The sequence below is a fragment of the Neophocaena asiaeorientalis genome, unplaced genomic scaffold, assembly GCF_003031525.2.
Source record: "Neophocaena asiaeorientalis asiaeorientalis breed wild unplaced genomic scaffold, Neophocaena_asiaeorientalis_V1.1 scaffold155, whole genome shotgun sequence".
Taxonomy (NCBI): Eukaryota; Metazoa; Chordata; class Mammalia; order Artiodactyla; family Phocoenidae; genus Neophocaena; species Neophocaena asiaeorientalis.
Window position 1 is genome coordinate 1,434,766 of NW_020173040.1, and position 18,535 is coordinate 1,453,300.

The 18,535-nt window shown below is 41.7% G+C and overlaps 1 protein-coding gene and 1 pseudogene across 1 annotated transcript in view; one reads left to right on the plus strand and one right to left on the minus strand.

The window, feature by feature from the left end:
* Positions 1-10,282: 10,282 nt before the first annotated feature.
* On the minus strand, positions 10,283-10,378 carry LOC112398337 (uncharacterized; annotated as a pseudogene).
* Positions 10,379-17,749: 7,371 nt separating this feature from the next.
* The window catches only part of LARP4B (La ribonucleoprotein 4B), an 86,578-nt gene continuing 85,792 nt past the window's right edge, over positions 17,750-18,535 (plus strand). Inside the window, exon 1 of the mRNA XM_024742715.1 lies at positions 17,750-17,767. The gene's annotated coding sequence lies outside the window, so the exon portion shown is untranslated. The remainder of the gene's footprint in view (positions 17,768-18,535) is intronic.

Genomic DNA, 18,535 nt, shown 5'->3' on the forward strand with positions numbered 1-18,535 from the left:
TCTGAGCGCCAAGCTTTTCCTTGCTCTTTCTTAGCTTATTAAGTATACTTGGATGAGTCATTCAAATTTTGAGCCTGTTTCTTTAACTGAAATAAAATAAAAAGGTGAGGGTAATCCTGCCCCATTGAATTCACAGCATTGATATGATGATCTAATGGAACACGCATACATAAACAATAACTCACTGTATAAACTGTTAAGAATTATTAAGTTAATACATGCCAACTTTATATGATTCATTTTTTATGAGTGTTTTTCACTGACGTATCATCAAATCATACACAGAAAGCAAGTACTTTGCCCAAAGTATTAAAATCTCCAGGCCCAGATAATTTCACTGCAGCATTCTACCAAACATTTAAAGAATTGACTCCAATTCTACATAATCTCTTCCTGGAAACAGAATAGGAGATGACACTTGTCAATTCACTTCATGAAGCTGATACCAAAACAAAAGATGGTACGAAAAAAGAAACGTACAGACTAACATCCTCATAAATATAGATACAGAAATTTGTAACAAAATAGCAAAAAGAATTCAGCATATATGAAAAGGATTCTACACCATGACCTAGTTTATTATAGAGATAAATAGAACTGGCTCAACATTCAAATGTCTATCAATGTAATCTACCACATTAACATGTTAAAGAAGAAAAGTCGCATGATCATATCAATGGATGCAGAAAAGGCATTTGACAAAATTAACATCGATTTATGATTTTAAAAAGGAACTTTCAGAAAAAAAAATAAAAGGGATCTTCCTCAACTTAACAAAACACATCTACAAAAAACCTACAGCTAATAATATATCTACTAGTAAAAGATAATGTTTTTCCCCTAAGATCAGGAACAAGGCAAAGGGGTCTGTTCTCCCCATTGTTATTCAACATGGTGCTGGAAGTCCTAGCCATTGCAATAAGGAAAGAAAAGGTAATAAAAGGCATAACTATAAGAAAGAAAGAAAACTGTACCTATTTGCAGATGAAATGATTGTCTACAGAGAAAATCCCAAAGAATTTACCAAAAAACCCCTAAAACTAATAAGTGGATTCAGCAGGATCACAGGATACACAGTAAACATACAAAAGTTAATAGTATTTGTATATACTAGCAATGAATACGCTTCAAGTTAAAAATACAATGCAATTTACAATCACTCAAAAAGAAATAAAAAAGAAATACGTAAGTGTAAATCTAACAGAACATGTACAGGATTTGTATGCTGAAAACTACAAAATGTCAATGGAAGAACTCAAAGAGGATCTAAATAAATGGAGAAATATAGGGTGTTCATGGATTGGAAGACTCAACACAGTAAAGATACCAATTGTCCCCACACTGTTATAATACAGATATACAGATTTAATGCAATTCTTGTCAAAATGCCAGCAAGATATTTAGTATAGAGAATTTTAGAATTTATATGGAAAGACAAAGCAACTAGAATAGCTAAACCATTTAGAAAGAGAAGAATAAAGCAATGGACTCGGTCTACTCTATTTCAAGATGGATTACAGACTTAAACATAAAACACAAAACCACAAAACTTTTAGAAAAAAAAAAGGAAATCTTTGGGATCTATGGCTACGCAAACATTTCTTAGACTTCAGACCATCAATATGACACATGAAAGGAAAAAATGATAAATTGGATTTCATCAAAAATAAAACCTTTTGGATAGTTTTGCAAAAAACCATGTTAAGAAGATAAAAAGACAAATGACAGACTGGGAGAAAATGTTCACAAACTACATATCCAACAAAGGACTAGCATCTCAACTACATAAAGAACATTCAAAACTCAACTCAACAGTAAAAAACAAATAATCCAATTAGAAAATGGGAGAAAGATATGAAAAGACATTTCACCAAAGAGGATATACAGATGGCAAATAAGCACAGGAAAAGATGTTCAACAAAATGATATTCAGCATAATGAACTATTAGGGAAATACAAGTTAAAACCACAGTGAGTTATCACTGTATACCTACCAGAATGGCTAAAATAAAAAATAGTGGCAACGTCCAATGCTGGTAAGGATGGGGAGAAACCTGGCCACTCATATCCTGCTGGTGGGGATGTAAAATGGTGCAAACACTCTGGAAAACAGTCTGACAGTTTCTTAACAACTAAACATACAACTAACCGTGCAACCCAGTAATTGTACTCCTGGGCATTTATCCAACAGAAATGATGACTTATGTTCACACAAAAACCTGTACACAAATGTTCACAACAGCTTTATCTGTAATGGCCCAAACTGGAAACAACTCAGATGTCTTCCATGAGTGAATGGTTAAACTGTGGTCCATCCATACCATGGAATAGTACTCCATAACAAAAAGGAACTAAGTACTGATACACCTACACAACAATCTGAATGACTCTCCAGAGAATTAGGCTGCATGAAAGAAGCCAATGCCAAAAGGTTACATACTGTATAATTCCATTTACAGAACATTCTTGAAATGAAAAAATGAAGAACAGATCAGTGGCTGCCAGGATTAAGGAGGAGGTGGGTGTGCCTCTAAAAGGTCAGCAAGAGGGTCCCATGCTGATGGAGTGCTCTGCATCTTGACTGCATCAACGTCGGTATCTGGTTGAGGTGCTGCACTCCAGTTGTGCATGATGCCACCAATGGGGGAATTGGGGAAAGGGACATGTGACGTCTCCACATTACATGAGTGCATGGGAAGCTACAATTACCTCAAAATTAAAACTTTAATTAAGAAACAGTAAGTCAGTGTGCCTTCTATATTTGGAGGCGTTTTTCCCACTGTACTGCTGCACACAGCGTGTCCAGAGTGGAGGCCTGCCAGTTGAAACAGTAAACATACTGCCACAGACCCTGCCCTCAAGATGTCTTTCTGTCCTTCTCCAGTCACTGTAACACTGCCAGCCGTCTGACCACGCCAAGACTGAAAACATTTTTGTTTTATTCATTAGCTTTTAAAAATTGTATAATTAAGTTCCTGATTTCGGAACTTTGAGGTACGCGGGCCTCTCACTGCTGTGGCCTCTCCTGTTGCGGAGCACAGGCTCTGGACGCGCAGGGTCAGCGGCCACGGCTCACGGGACCAGCCGCTCCGTAGCACGAGCCCGTGTCCCCTGCATCGGCAGGCGGACTCTCAACCACTGCGCCACCAGGGAAGCCCTTGGGAGCTTTTTACATTTAAAGAAGAAACCACTATTCCTCAGTCAATCAAGAAAATCTGAGACTTCTTAACCTCCCCTTCCAGGCCCACAGCCTACTTCCTTCTTGGTTCTACCGGGTCACAGACTTCCTCCCCAGCTCCTGGTATCTCAGTGTGCACCACCACTAACCATGGCCGAGGTCTAACACCCTCTGATTGGAACGTGTGGGTCACTCACAGACCATCTGCTACACAGAGAACCACAGAGCCTCTGCCACTTGTACTGTGGATAGAACCGAGTCATATTTTTTCCATGCCTGAAAGAAGCAGAACAAAGCGTTTTTTTGTTTGCTTGTTGGCAAGAATTGGCAAGATACACTGGTTTTGATGATGAAATGCTGGTTCTTGCTTCCTTTTCACCCCCAAAGTATGTTTACTTCTGGAGCTCAGCAGATAAAAGTATTTCAGAGTCAAAATTATGGCAGTTTTCATTTCCAGTTAGCTTTGACTGAAGTCATTACCCCTAAAATTTTTTTTTTATGAAGAGTATTTTTTGAGTGTCTTTTTCTAATCTAATGTAGCTGCTTTGTTTAGTCATAGTATAGTTTCTTGTTCAATCCTTTGATTAAGCAAATGGGAGAAATGAACCCCAAAGGGCTGAAATAACTTGTTGGACGTTACTTAGAACTGGGGTCCACAGTCCTGCACTCCCTACACTCACACTACCTTCCCTTATGCCACCACATGGCATTAGAAGACAAACCTTACAGGAAATGTTTATTTCCCTGGCTTTTTAAGATTCTTTTAATAACTGGAGGAACGTATGCTAATTGCCCTAAAAGTTATCAGAAAAGCAATTGGGACTAATGTGTATTTAGTTATAAAAATAACAAATATTCCCTAATTTAACTAATTAAAAATCTTTATAAATCTTTATATTTTCATTTAAAAACCAGCCTGTGTAATTAAGAGCTGATATAAAACACACAATCAGTGAGGAGGGTAAGGGATGTAAAGGCCTTTTGAGAAATTTTCATACAGAATGTAGAAATTTAAAGTCTATTTTTAGTAGTTGATTTTCAGTATTCTATAATGTGATGTTAACTGAGAACAGATAACTTGGGAAAAGTACCAGGAAGCAAGTAATATTTATGGAGAGACTTTTCCCCTAGGGATCAATTCTTTCATAATTGCATTTTTCCTGGCCTTAAGTACCATAGACTGGGTGGATTCAACAGTAGAAATTAATTTTCTCACAGTTCTGGAGGCTAGCAGTCCAAGATCAAGGTTCTAGCCAATTCAGTTTCCGGTGAAGGCCTCTTCCTGGCCGCCTTCTTGCCCTGTCTTTACTTGGCGTTTCCTCAGTCATGCCTGAGGAGAGAGGGTGCCCCAGAGCTCTCTGGTGTCTCTTCTTACAAGGACACTAATCCTACTAGATCAGGGCCCCACCCTTATGGCTGCTTTGAACCTTAATCATTTCCTTAGACACCTCATTTCCAAATACAGCCATACTGGGGGTTAGGGCTTCAACATATAAATTTTGGGTAAACATTCAACCCATAACAGATAGTAATGCTAAAATGTCTTCACGTTCAAGAATATAATCATATAAAATATGAATTATAACCATAGTTAATATACACTTACTTTTATTTTTATAATACATGAAAAATTGGAAACATTTAAGAATCTAGAAACATAAGAATCAACAATATTCAGTGAATTTCAAATTCTGTCACATATTATCAACAATTTACTATCCACTAACTATGCATACAACTTGGACTATGATGTACCCCCTGCAGCTTAAAGCATCAGAAAAGCAACCTTCAGATACTAACTTTTAGGAAACTGATTATGGGCTGATTTCAATTAGACATCAAGGAAGAGCACCAGAAACAGAATCTGGAACAGAACAAAGCACTTCAAAATCAGACACGGGACTCAGAGTCAGAACGTATGCAGCCGTGGCCAGCAGGGCAAACTGAGTGGAAAGCAGTACAGGGGCAGGGCAGGGTCAACGCACACAGGAAGGGCCAAGAATAAATGTCCAAAGCACAAGTGTTACCAGGAAGGGAAATTCATTTTTTCCCTGAAACTGACTGAATGACAGGCACTCGTCCATTGAACTGTTATGGGATTAAGGCTTTTGGGGCAGGGACCAGCGTGGAAGTTGAGATTCAAATCCAAATCCATTCACTCCAAGACCCATGCCCCCTCCCCAGTTTTCTAAGGGATGTAATCTCAGGCCAATGATGCCGAACAAGATTTCCACGTTCACCCTGTAGTGAAAAGAAATTGGCCAAGCTCTGATACAATTGTATTAATATGAAAATTTTGATTTCCCTTCTTATGATGAGGCAACCTGTCCAACCACTATTCATGCCACTCTTCACAAATTGGTAACAAATGAATTTTGAAGTTTAGTCTTTAGTGACATAATAAGTGTGTAAACAATGAGTTCTTCCAATGTTCAGAACTTTATTGAGAATTCTAAGGAGTTGCAACCATGCAACCATGTTGGTGGAAAAGGTGGACTTCAGAATTTAATGTCCTTCTGGCTCATCTTCTCCTAACTCACATCTGTCCTATACCAGTAAGACTGACTTTGGGGTCATGTACCGTCCTCACCATCAGCCCTCCCTTCCTTTCTCCTCTGTTTGCCCTACTTCCCAACTCTAGATGCTCTCCTCCTCCACCAGGAATGTCAAGTGACCAACTTTTACTAGTACTCCACCCACCCACTGCCCTCGGGGTACTAGGAGCCAGGGAATGCCAGGGGCTAGGGATAAAACCATGTCCCTGATATCATGGAGCTTACACATAGGCCAAAAAGAAGATAGGAAACAACTCATTACTATTCAAGTGGTATTGCTTTCCCATAGGTCTCCTGATCTCCTGCAGCATTTCACGCATCAATCCTCAACACTCCATTACCCCTACTGCCCAATTTCTCCTACAAAACTTTACCAGTAAAAGGAAAAAAAAAGACTTTAAAGTGTCAATCTTAGCTCAACCAGTTAACCCGCATCTTAAAAAATCTGATAGAAATCATTCCCATTCAGGATTAAGGCTGAAAACTGGCTTCTGATCTGTATCCTTGCATATGTTCAATGTTCTCATGGGAAAAGGCACCAACATGCATCTCACAGTTAGAAATAAGTTAAAAAAGGAGGAAGCTGATTGAGTCTAACCCTCAGAATAACACAGAACCAGCAATGTTCCAGTTTACCATTTCAAAAAGAAGTCAGGAACGTGGGATAGGCTTAGGTGGGTGGTTTTCGTGCAGGGCATCCCATGAGGCTTGGCTGGGGTTGGAGGACCCACTATCCAGAGGGCCTCTATGGCTGTGGGCAGAAGGCCTTAGTTCTTCCCCACAGAAGCCCCTCCAGAGGGCTGCTGGCATGTCCTTATGACATGTCAACTGGCTTCCCTCAAAGTGAGTGACCCAAGAAAGGGGACCATGGTTCTAAAAATATCACAGGGTCATGAAATTATCAGAACTTCCCATATTTATGATGCTCTTCCTGTAGGGGTTCCCCATTCATTCAAAGCTGAATATTAATAATACTCCTACTATTAGGATGCTATATCAATATTTTCTTTTTAAAAGTGAGATATGATAATCCACTGTTTTCCATGCTTTTCAGAGGCTGTTCCATCTGAAAGAGAGCCAACTTCCAGGACAAAGCCTCTTTTGACCTCCTGGCTTAAGTGTGTGCAAACAGAATGTTTGGGAAAGAAGATCCTTGTTAAAATAAATCATTTGGGTGGAATGGGGACCTGGACAAAAGGCTCTGGCCCAGAGAGAAGTGGAGGGATGGGGAGAGCATATGGAATCTTGTCTTGGAGGAGATGAGGGGGTTGGGCTTCTAGGGGGTCTAGGAGAAGCTCCCTCCCCTTCTCTACCTTTATCTCCCTATTTCCCCAACTGTACCCTCCTGTGTTTCTTAACATAATTACCCCACCCTCCATTTCTAAGCTGCCTCCATCAGAGATGTCTCATAATAAATCTGAACCTAAACTGACCAAGGGAAAATAGAAATGACTAACAAACATACAAAAATGTGCTCACTAATTAACATATGAAGTGCACTAGTTAACATAAGAAATGTAAGTAACAGCAAAAACAGATACCTTGGAAAATTTGTAACAGTGGAGAGATATGGTCAGAATGTCTTCTAAACATGGGCATGATTTTCACCTCCAGATTTTAATCAATGTATAATTCCCTAGATATATTTCAAGACATATATAATTCAGATTTCAAAAAAATACATCGTGAAATAATGATGTAACACAACAAAAGCACTGCTGTTTCAGTATTTAAGCATACCATGGAATACTGGATGACACCAAATGGAACTGCAATCTCATAAAAGGAATAACAAGGTTACGGGGAATTGGGACTCTCCCTGCTTATCCACTCTTAACAGGAGAAGGAGAAGGTCAGGGCAGGAGGAGGACCTCTATAAGCAGGATAGGTGACAACAGTAGACAGGAGAGAAAAGCAGGCTGAGTGTCTACAACCCACACAGCAGACCTAGCAAAAAAGAGGGCATTGCCAACACTCATTTTCTTCCAAGCACATTCCTCACAACCACTTTTACAGACTGTCTCACTTCCCCATCCGGCTAGTCAACCTCATTTTCCCAAACAACCTGACCTGAAGTTCTGGGGTCTGAGCCCCCCCAGCCTTAGAGGAACAAGGTTCTGCTTCTTTGCCAACACTAACCTCTCCACTTATTCATTAAGCCAATAATTTTGTCAAGATCTTAAGGCCCACCTTTCCACTCAATATTCAGTTCTTTCTCTGTAGTATTGAGATTGACCTCTAATTGTCACCTAAATTGAACAATTTCTAAGTGAAATTCTAAAACTTAATCTTTCCAAAGTCTTCCAGAGCCTTCAGGATCCAGTCAAAACTCCTTGGTTTGGTGCTGAGTCACAGCCTGGGACCAGCTTACATTTCTCATGTACCTTTCACTACTTCCCCGCCATCCACTCTCTGATCCATCTAGTCTGGCTTTCTCCTTTCTACCCACTGAGGGAAACCTGTCAATCCTTGAAGTCCCAACACGGCTAGCTGAATTGTTTCCCCTCCCCCTGGTACCCACAGCACTTATTTTCAGTATAACACATTTTGTGTTCTGATTATTTATTATATATTTGTTATATATTGTTTTATATTTAAATATTCAAATGTATTTGTATATATATATTCAGCATTTGTTATATATTGTTTTGTTCATAAATGTCTCATCTCTCTCCAAACACTGTAATAACTTTGAGAACACAGCCCCTAACATACCTACTATTTCTTTTGCATATTTACAAAAAGGAGGCATTTTGTTGTATACTGCTTAATAAATAACATCATACTCAAGATCAAAACAGGAACTTTATAAGTGTTCATTAAATAGTTCTGTTTTTTGGGGAGTGTGGCTGAGGAAACATATCAAGAAGAACCATGCTTACCTGCAACACACTAGGACATGGTGATAGAACCAAGATCTCAAGACTGAAAGAATTCTAATTTCAAGTAGACTTAAAATAACTCGTATCTTCATTCAGCAAAGGTTCTATAACCAGAGCTGGACCTGTAGGACACATTAATGTCTTCCAGGAGGAATGAAGCTATTCTTCTCTGAGCAGAGATGTCACAGTCTGACTGAATTTTATCAGAGAGCAATATAGTAAGTCTGGTTAATTCTTTTTTTTTGTTTGATAACAATTTGTAGTAGTTTTTTTGTTTGTTTAATTTTTATTGGAGTATAGTTGATTTACAGTATTGTGTTAGTTTCAGATGTACAGCAAAGTGAATCAGTTATACATATGCATATACAGTAAGTCCCCTACATAAGAACAAGTTCTGATCTAAGAGTGCGTTCGTAAGTCCAATGTTCATAAGTCCACCAAAGTTACCCTAGGTCCCCAACTAACACAATCGGCTATATAGTACTGTACTGTAATAGGTTTATAATAATTTTTTTTTTTTTTGTGGTATGCGGACCTCTCACTGTTGTGGCCTCTCCCGTTGCAGAGCAAAGGCTCCGGACGCACAGGCTCAGCGGCCATGGCTCACGAGCCCAGCCGCTCCGTGGCATGTGGGATCTTCTCAGACCGGGGCACGAACCCGTGTCCCCTGCATCGGCAGGGGGGAGCTCACCATCTGCGCCACCAGGGAAGCCCGGTTTATAATACTTTTCACACAAATAATACATAAAAAAAACAAACACAAAAAGAAAATATTTTTAATCATATAGTACAATACCTTGAAAAGTACAGTAGTACGGTAAAACCGCTGGCATACAGGGACTGGCACTGAGTGAACAGGCAAGAAGAGTTACTGAGGAGGAGGGAGAGGAGGAGGAGGGAGGAGGACGGAGAGGAGGTGGGAGATGGTAGAGCTGAAGGATCGACAGCAATAGGAGACGGAGAGCAACCTGCAATTTCACTCATGCCTGATGTTGATGGCACAGGTTCTGGTTCCTTGCTGGATTCAATTCTACCTACCCTCTTGAAAAAAATGATCCAGTGATGTCTGGGTAGTAGCTTTTTTTTCTCGTCATAGATGACATGGTAGCACTGCTTTGCATTCTGAAGGGCTGCTGCAACCTTCGTGTACTCTTCTACGTTTGGGTCCTGTGCCTCAAACTAACAGTGCCTCTTCAAATAAAGAAAATCCTCTTGCCATTTCCTGCATCGTGAATCTCTTCAGTCCTTCAGTTACTTCTTCCTCTTGTCACTCCACTGTCTCAATTATTTTCACTTTTTGTTTCCATCATTATCACTTGGCGCTTCCTAGCAGAACCAGCTATATCACCGCTGCTTTTACACTTGCTTCTGGACATGCTGGGCTTGAAATAAAGGTACTGTACTACTATACTCTATACAGCGCTGTACAGTAAAGTACACAAAAGCACAACCACTTGTAGAGGATGCACGCACGTGACAATGTACACCAGACACGTGAACTAACTTACGTGACTGCATGTGCGAACACACATTTGCGTCTTTGAAAGTTTGTAACTTGAAGGTTCATGTGTAGGGAACTTACTGTATCAACTTTTTTTAAGATTCTTTTCCCATATAGGTCATTACAGAGTATTGGGTAGAGTTCCCTGTGCTATACAGTAGGACCTAAAAATATGGAATGCTTCATGAATTTGTGTGTCATCCTTGAGCAAATCTTTTCTGTATCGTTCCAATTTTAGTATATGTACTGCCAAAGCGAGCACAAGTCTGGTTAATTCTTTATATAGAAAGTTATTTGTCTTCCACTTTGCCATGTTAAGCAAGGTGTAACAAAAAAAAATTCCACCTAGTGAAATGTGAGATTTCCATGATGGGACCTCCATTCTGCTGACAGAGAACACAGTACACGTTATGGGATAGTGGAAATTGCACAGAATCTGGAGTTCTAGTCTGGCTTTCTACTCACTAGCAGATTATTTTACATCTCTGAGTTCACTTTCCTTATCTTTAAAGTGGAAATGGTGATAATTTACATTCCAGTGTCATTTTAGGGATATGAGATTGTGCATGTGAAAAACATCTTATAAATTCAAAGTGGTAAAGAAGTGAGAGTCATAATTATTAATATTATATAAAAGCACTTTGGAGTGCTGGATAAAATTCTATAATACGATAAGAAGTACAAATAACATCTTCATCAATATTAATATTATAGATCCAAAAGCAGGATCGCAGCAGTTCTGTATACTGCTGTGATGTTTTCCATGCTCTCACTCTGTACATTCAAGTCTTTTCCATCTTAAAAATCTCTCCTGTCACTCCATGGTTCCTTCTTGAACCTACTATTTCTTTTTCCTTTGTGGCCTTTATGGTCAAACTTCCTGAAACAACTGTCTGTAACCAAGATCTCAAACACAGGCTCCGGATCACTCCTTTGTGGACATGGCAGTTTGAGTGTTTGTTTTTAACAGAATGTGAGTGCCTCCAGGCTGGGCAAACTCCCTTTTATCACTCCAGCCAGTTCACACATTTGTGTGAAATGTCTGGTCCCTAAAGGCATTTGCATTTATAACCTCTAGCACTAAAGATAAAAATAATAATCAACAGAATCACATACCTACAAATGTCAAACTAAGGAAGGGAAGATTTGCAAATTAAGTTATAATTTACAGTTATACAATTAAGTCATATTTTCTAAATATGGGCCCAAGCTTGGCCTTCAAAAAGAGTGACTTATACACACATATATAGGGAATTATTAGCTTGCTTTTACTCGTTCTTTTTTTTTGTGGTACACGGGCCTCTCACTGTTGTGGCCTCTCCCGTTGCGGAGCACAGGCGCCGGACGCACAGGCTCCGCGGCCATGGCTCACCGGCCCAGCCACTCCGTGGCATGTGAGATCTTCCCGGACCGGGGCACGAACCTGTGTCCCCTGCAGCGACAGGCGGACTCTCAACCGCTGTACCACCAGGGAAGCTCTACTTATTCTTTTTAATTATGCTGTTTCAAATGCTTTGGAAAAGCAAAGTGCCCAGTAAACTGTGAAAATGGAGTGAATAAGTTTCAGCTTCCTAGCCCTCAAGTCAGCATTTCAGCAGGCAGGTTGTGACCACAGTGAGTCATAAATCAATTAAAAGGGTTACAACTAGAATTAACAAAAATAAAATAGAAGAGATCAGAGAAAATCTCACAAAGTCAGGGTAAATATTATCTCATGAAACTTTAAAAAACTGTGGTAAAATATACATAACAAAATTTACCATTTTAATCATTTCTAAGCACAGATCTGTGACATTAAGCACATACACAAATTTGTGCCACCATCAACAATATTTCATGAAACTTTTGCTTTGTGTGTGTGTCTGTGTGTGTGTGTGTACTGAGCTGTAATATAAAATGTATTTCTTACTATGGGTCTTGGCTTTTTTAAAAAACCATGAAAACCCTGCATTAGCTCACTTTTCCCATATGTAAGACAATGGATATTCCACTAACTGTGACTTTGATGGAACTTGGGTGTGAGAGAAATACTCTAACCCTGCATGTGAGGAGACACTTCCAAAGAAAAAGATAAATTCAAACATTTGACAAAATGAAAAATTTGAAATGCGTATTTTTTATGTGTGTGTTACATATTTGCTCACATGACAAATGTGTGCAGATGGTATGTTCAAACAGGGTAACACCCCCAGAGTTAGGGGATAAAGTCAGAAGATGTTACCCTTTGAAGGTAAAAAAGAATGGACATGCACTGGTTTAGATTCACTTTCTCGGTAGTGACTCCACCCGTGGTGACTGCTGTGTTTCTGATGAGACTAAGTGTTGCGCTAACTGGATGAAGGAAACAGTGTCTCCTAAGTCTAGTCAAAGTGACTAAAATATATCCAGAGGAAACATGATTGTAAAAATGCTGATGTATGGAAAATTATCACTCACTCAACTTCGGTATATGGTATCTAAGGTTATAATGTCAAAATAAATAAACAAGGGAACAAAAATAGCTATCACCATGAAATCTAGGGAAAAAAACCAAAACACCAAGTGCAAATGATTAGAATTCCAAGTCTACTAGATTCACTATAGTGAATGGTGTCAAAAATGAAAGCAGCTCACTAAGAATTGACAGAAACCTCTCAGAAGTTGGTGGGTGAGCTAGCAAAGTTGGGATGATTTCAGTTCAGCAAACATCTACTAATGACCAGTCACTGTGAAAAATGATGAGGATAAATAAAGCTTCTGCCTTTGCAAAGTTCATAATGAGCAGGAGATAAACAACAACACAAACTGGCACTCCTACTCAACTCAGCAAGAACTGTGATAAAGGTACACCCTGGATGGGCCCTGATCCCGCCGGGGATGGGTTAGCGGGCAGGTATTCAGAGAAGGCTTCCTGGAGAAGGTCAAAGTGTCTGAGTTAAGCTGTGGAAACTGTGGAAGACAACTGGCCAGAAAGAAGAGGGGAGAGACAGAGGGGGAGAAACACAGAGGTGGAGTGGCTTAGTGTGCTCAGGAAACTCCAGTCAGTTCCAGGATCAGGGAGGGAAATTTCAAGCCCCTTCAGGCGGCTGTAGTTAGGGTTCAAAAACAGAGCATGTTGTTGTTCAGGGGCTCCTTTCCTCGACCTTGACAGCTCATCACCAGTAGGGAGCAACAGGAGCTGCCCATCTTGGATTACTGGGTGGGTGTGCCCATTTCTTAATGAGGTGGAGAGTCCTTGTCAGAGGAGCCTGGGGGAGAGAAGCACACTTCTCAGGAGACGCCTGTGAGCCTACCAAAGGGCACCTGACACTAGCGCTCCATCCTAGAGCATCTGGGACCAACTCCAGCTTGGAGAAGAGGGGCCAGGAAAGCAAGGAGTGACTGCATGGAAGAAAACAGGAGAGTGTCTGGCAGTTGCCATGCATAGTCTAGAACTTTGAAGAAAGGCAATGATGTCTAGCCATCGACCTTCCCTCCCATTAGAGGAATGTACATGGATGTTGGACTAAAAAGAATGTCCACTTTGCCAGATCTCCAGGAAGTTAATTTTTCTCAATCTAATAAAAACAACATGCTTCTTAAGTCTGGTTCTCTGCCTGAAACATCCAAACTGGGAAGTCTCTCCAAAATGTCTCTTATGACTCATCAACTCATCCTTCTTTCTATGAGAGCTACAGGCAGGCAGCAATCATGGTGAAAATGCAATCTTTTTTGAGGCCTAGAGTAATACATTTGCCTCATTGCAGAGGTACTATGTAGGTCAACTACCCCAGAAGATATCTGCCAGCAGTAGCACAAATTTAAGTTGCCATTCCAGGCAGCACCCTCCGCCAAGAAAGGAGTTACTTTCAAAGGAAACACTATCCAACTACAGAAGCCTTGAAGGACTGGCCAGGGTCTTTACTAGGAACTAGCCCTGGGGTATTACAAAGCACACTACACAAAAAAGTTTCTCAGAAACTCTCTCTAGATATGATTCCTGTTTCCAACATTCATGCAAACCCTGCATCTCCCCTACAGGCCCTCAGGCCTCCTCCGCCTGGGCTGGCACCTGCCAACACAACTTTGCCCCCCTGTCCTGGTCTCTCAGCTTTGAGACCCAGAGGTTTGGCCCCTTTGTTCCTCCAGCAGGAAGGCTGTGGAGTACCCTGGGAAATGTAGTCCTCCTCTGTGACTGCTTTTTGAGCAATACATGTCCATGGAATATCTTTAATGAATTAAAACCCTCCACTTCATCACTGAATTTCTATTATCATGAGGAATTTAAGACATATACAAAAGCAGGGAGAAGAGTTTCATGAACCCCCATGTATCCATCATCCAGCTTCAACAATTTTCAACACACCAGCTTGTCCCATTATTTCTTCTGTATTCCAACCGACCACCTTCCTTTAGATTGTTTTGAATCAAATGTAAAACATACATAATATCATGTCATTCATAAACACTTCAGTATGTATCTCTAAAAGATAATTCTCCATTTGAAGAGCTTCATATTTACAGGCAAGTTGCAAACACTTACATATCCCACACCTAGATTTACCGATTAATGTTCTGTTATATTCTCTTCCTGTATAAGTATGTGTGTGTGTATTTCACGAAACTATTTGAAAGAAACTTGCAGATATCTTGATCCCTCACCTCTAAATACTTCAGTTTATATCTTCTAAGATCAAAGACATTTTCTCACAGAGCCATAAAACAATTTATAAATAAATCCAATTTGGGAAATTTAACCTTGATTATAAGACTGGAATAGAGTCCATATTGAAATTCTAATAATGACCCATATAGCAAATTTTACTCCAATCAAGAATCTAGTCTAGGATTACATATTGCATTTAGTTGTCATGTCTCCTTAGTCTCCTTAAATCTGGAAAAGTTCCTTAACCTTTCACTGTCTTTTATGGCCATGCTGTGCGGCTTGTGAGATCTTAGTTCCTCAACCAGGGATTGAACCCCGGCCCTCAGCAGTGAAAGCGCCAAGTCCTAACCACTGGACTACCAGGGAATTCCCAAGCCTTGATATTTTTGAAGAGTACGGGTTTTTGAAGAGTGAGAGTTTTTGTAGAACGTCCTCAGTTTGTGATTATTCCTCATGGTTAGTTTGTGGCTTGACAGGAACACGACATAACTGACATCACGTGATGTCAGCAGGCCACCATTATTGGGGATACCAACTTTCACCTCTCAGTTAAGATGGGGTCCACCATATTTATCCACTGTAAAAATACCTTTCCCCTCTTTGAAATTAATAAGCAATAAGCGATTAATAAGCTGTGAAACGGCATTCACAACTTTTTACTCAACAACTTTTATCCAATGATTTTTAGCATACATTGATGACTCTTGCCAGAAGAAATGCTATGATAGTTGCAACATGGTAATTTAAAAAACAATTCTTTCTCATTCATTAGTCAGTCTTCTACTGTAAAGAATAGCTTTCCCTTTTCCTTCCTCATCTCTATTATTTTTTTTTACTCACACATTTGTTTATATTTAGTAAGAACTCATGGATTCTTTTATTTTCCAATGTATTCTCATGTATTACTGTCATTTTCATTTTGATACTTCCACCTAATTTGACTAAGTTAGTTCTTTATTGCATTTCTATTTGGATGGCTTTTGGGGGCCAGAGATTCTCTATGAGCTTAATACCTTTTATGAGCCCTCTCTTACCTTCTAATACAAATCTTGACTCACTCTCGAATTCAAACATCATAAGTGCTCGGAAGACCTTTGGGATTCTTGCCTTGCTTACCCCTCCAGGCTCTCATGCCCGCCACTCACCTTACCACATTGGTTTTATGATCTGTCATGTTCAAATACTTCCTTCTCTGACCAGGACTGGCCTCTCCCTCCCTGCTGGAAGGTGTGTTGGCAGCCCCTCCACTCTGGTGTCTTTGGCCTTGGCTCGGTCATCTCTTTCTTTGATTCCTTCCCAAGCTGGCTTCAGACCCTCCCATGTGCTTGCTACCTGGGCAATCTGCACACACTCCATAGCAAACCTTACTCCTCTTTATCCCCCACTACCTGTTCACCTGTCTTTTGGTCGGTACTGCTCTATGCCATCTCCCCAGCACTTAGCACCGCCCCTAAAGCAGAGCAGGGACTTGGTGAGTGCTACGAGTACCCAGAAGGGAAACCGATTGTCTGAAAGGAAAAGATATAAATGGCTGACACTTGAGCTGTAACTGGAAAAATAAGCCAGATTTTGCCAGAAGTGGAAGCAGAGGACGACCCTTCTGGCAGAAGGAAGAGCACAGATGAAGGACACTAGAGGACCAAAGCGTTCAGAAACGAAGACACTCCACACACAACTTCATGCGCAGCAAACATTTGGGAACCAACGCTTCTCTCTGTTTTGTTCTCTAACAGGAATTATCTGTGGTGACTGCCAGTTGATTGGCCTTTCAGTAAACAGTATGGTCATAGAGTGTAAAGCCTGTGTGTCATTCACATGCACACCCAGAGACTACCCCAAGGTCTTCAAAAATGCATGTTAAGAGAATGTGATTGGAAGGTTAGGTTGTCTAACCCTGGGGCAGGAAAGGAGATGTGAGAGGCCCGTAAGCCAGTTTGTGAAGGGCCTGCTAGTCCATGAAAAACAACTTGGACTTCAAGAAGTCTTGACTCAGAGTGGGATGGTGAGGAGGCTTTTAAAGGAAATGTAAGCTGGCATGGTGAAAGGTGGGGAGGCAGAGACCAGCTGTGATGCTACTGAAACAAACTGGGAGAGAAGTAACAGCAGGCAAATCCATCATAAGCAGGAGAAGGAGAGCTTTTAGATAGAATAGGTAGGACTTGTAACTGCTTGAGATGAGAAGTGGTTTTTAAAAACTGATCTTATTTTTCTAAGTAGAAATGCCATAAAAATTCATTTTGTTATCATCTCACATCCCAAGGTGAAAATGGGTGCTTCTTTTGAAGCACAGGTTAAAAAAAAATCACACAGGAATAAAAAGCCAATTTTGATTGTTTAGGAAGGATCACCCAACACAAATAGAAAGTGAGAGATGTCATTTCAATATAAACTATTCTCATATCATTTAGTCTCTTTTGTAATATGGGAACTTATCTGTATATCAAAAAGTCTGCCAGAATGTAAACACAAGCAGAAAAGATGGAAATCTAACCTAATAACTTTGGAGAATTCCTGACCTTTCAGAGGTGGACCACATTACTGGGCCCGGCCTAGGGATGACTTCCTGGGCCTCAGTCTAAAACGTTCCAAGTGGAGGTACCTGAGAAGGGCTCTGCAACATATCCAACAGGTTCTCTTGGAATGTGAATTCTAAACGCGACTTTTTTTCCAGACATATGTACTTGCTTTGAATATTACAGGAAATCTCAGTCTTACGTGATTATCTTTAAAGACATTGCTATGAATAGCATTATTGAACTTCCAAGTTTTTTAGAGCGAGGATGTTACAACGTATGCCAAAGCAGAAGGCGCCCAGCACCGATGTGATCTTCTCAGTCAATACACGGAAGTCCAGAGCGCATCCTGTCGGCGTTCGGACCCGCAGAAGGAACAGGTAAGAAGCACCGGTGCACGGATAAGGCTGGACAGAGTGACCCAGAGAAGCCTTTCCAGGTCAAATGTATGTCTACATAATGAACAGCCAAGCGGAGCAGGCACACAGGAAATCAGGCAGCAAGCTTAAAGCCGGTGAACATACTTTACTTTTGTTTCTCCTCCCCATAGAATGGGTCGGGTGGGTGGCACATGCTCGGGTTTGGGAAGACATCCCGAGTCTTCAGCATTTCCCCTGAAACCGCGGAGAACGGAGTTGGCCGACGAGCGGCCCAGGGCACCCGCTCCACGGACAGGCGACGCCGCCTTCTCCCTTTTCCCGGGCGCGCTCAGGGGGCTCTCCTGACCCGACCACCCGGATGGCCAGACGGCCCCGGGGAGGGTCCGGTCCCGGGGTGAGGGGAGGGAGGGGTCGGGGTCTAGGGCCGAGGGGGACGGGGGTCGCGATCCCGGGGTGACGGGGTCGGGGTCCCGGGATGAGGCCAGGGGCGGTAGTCTCGGTCCCCGGCTGAAGTGGGCAGGGGTCGCGGTCCCAGCCGACAGCACCTCCTCCTCAGGTCGCGGCGGGGGCGGTACGGAGAGCGTGCGCGGGGTGGGGCTGCGTGCGCGCCCCCACCAATCACAGGCGTCGCCGGGAGGGGCACGAGCACCGAGAGGCCAGGAGGAGGGGGCGGGCCCGGCGCTGAGCGAGGCCAATCAGGGCGCCGCGCCGTCATGACGTAAGGGCATCGAGCACCAGTCGGCGGACCAGGCGGTGAGTACACGGGCGCGCGGGCGCGGGAGCGCGCTGGGCGGGACTTCCGGCGGGGCCCGGAAGCGGGAGCTGTGTGTTCTCATGCGAACGGGAAGGAGCGTTGGGGTGCAGGAGTCGCGAGGTTGAGATATTTTTCGGCCCGAAACGGG